Raw genomic sequence first — 1708 nt, forward strand, 5'->3', positions numbered from 1 at the left:
GTGACTGTCGGGAGCCAGGCTACTCCTATAACTGTGAAGGGAAGGTATCCTGGATACCTATGGCTCTGAAAAGAAAGATATCCCGAGTGTGGATATCCAAGCTATCTCTATAACTGTGTTCTGGTGGGGGACGGTTTCCCCACAGGAATGGAACAATCCTCCTCCTCTCCAAGAGAACTGTTACAGCTCAGCTCTGCTTCACTCTGCTAAGAGAGTTTCTCAGCAAAGATGTCCATTGCTTCTCAGTTCTGCTCCAGTCTGGTGAAAGAAGGTCTTCACCCAAAACCTATTCAAGAAATTTATTGAAGGGAGGAATCCAGGAGAGTGGTTGCCTCTGCCAGGGTGGAAAAAACAGTTCTCAGTTGAACATGTGCAGGGGTTATATAGGGCTTCTTAGGGGCAAAACTTTTCCAGGGTGAAGATTTTCAGGGTGGGAATTGGTTGTATTTTTTTTTATCCCTGAGCTTGGACAAGCTCAGAAATTGGTTGGCTTTCTTGTTCAGGGATTGGTTGGTTTTGTGCTGAGTTGGTCAGGGGCAGAGTGTGTTTCTTCTTTTCTTTCTTTCTTTCTTTTTTTTTTTTAACAGACTTAATTCACTTTTATTTTCCTTGTATAAAAACCCTTATGTGGTGGCCACAGCTGGAGCCCGGGTCCTCTGAACAGAGACTTTGGTGTGGGTTTTCACAAGATGGTCAGTGAATTCCTGATAAGGAGACTTGGTGAACACAGTCTCTTTCCAGAGGTCGGGGGTCAGGTAGCTGTAGGTCTTAGAGCTGGCATCAAAGGTGGCCTTGGCAAAGTTGCCCAGCGTGGCAGTGCAGCCCCTGGCTGATGTGTAGCAGTCATCAATGCCAGCCAGCAGCAGCAGCTTCTTGGGCACAGGAGCGGAGACTATGCCAGTGCCTCTGGGGGCAGGGATGAGATGCACCAGCACAGACCCACAGCGGTCTGTCACTTTGCAAGGAACAGTGTGGGGCTTGCCAATCTTGTTCCCCCAGTAGCCTCTCCGCACAGGGACAATGGAAAGCTTGGCCAAGGTGATGGCCCCTCCCCAATAGCAACAAAAGCCTTAAACCTGGTCTGCTGGCCAGCCCAAGTCTGCTTCTGCACGGGCATGATCTTCAGAACCTCATCCTTTAGGGAAGCTCCCAGGAAAAAATCAATAATCTCGGACTCCTTAATGGGCAGGGAGGACAGGTAGAGCTCCTCTAGAGACTTGATTTTCATGTCCTTACCCAGGCGGCCCAGCTTGGTGACGGGAATCCACGCCTTTTCTTCAGCTTTACCTCCGCGAACCTCGGCTATGGCCAGGGCCTTGGCTCCCCACGATCACGGGGCCCCTAAGACTGCTGCCCAATCCTCCCTGCGCAGAAGCCACAATGGCCTCCTAATCCTGCCCCCCACCCTACCCCCAGGTCCTCCGGGTCCTCCCGCTGTACCGGCATCATCTGCCATTTGGTGTTTTCCAGAAGAAGAAGTGGAGTGTGTTTCTTTAGCTTTGGTTTCAGAGCCAAAGTGCTTTCACTGACCCTTTTTAACCTTTTGTCTCTGGTTCCAGGACCAGGGTGTGTTTCATTCACTAGCTCTGATTTCAGGGCCAAAGTGTGTTTCTTTATCTCTGATTTCAGGGCCAAAGTGTGTTTCTTTATCTCTGATTTCAGGGCCAAAGTGTGTTTCTTTACCTCTGATTTCAGGGCCAGGGTGTAT

General features: G+C 50.0%; 1 pseudogene; it reads right to left on the reverse strand.

The window, feature by feature from the left end:
* Window positions 1-623: 623 nt before the first annotated feature.
* LOC130890237 (40S ribosomal protein S2-like) lies at window positions 624-1456 on the reverse strand (annotated as a pseudogene).
* Window positions 1457-1708: the final 252 nt, after the last annotated feature.

Source organism: Chionomys nivalis, chromosome 18 (assembly GCF_950005125.1).
Source record: "Chionomys nivalis chromosome 18, mChiNiv1.1, whole genome shotgun sequence".
Classification (NCBI taxonomy): Eukaryota; Metazoa; Chordata; class Mammalia; order Rodentia; family Cricetidae; genus Chionomys; species Chionomys nivalis.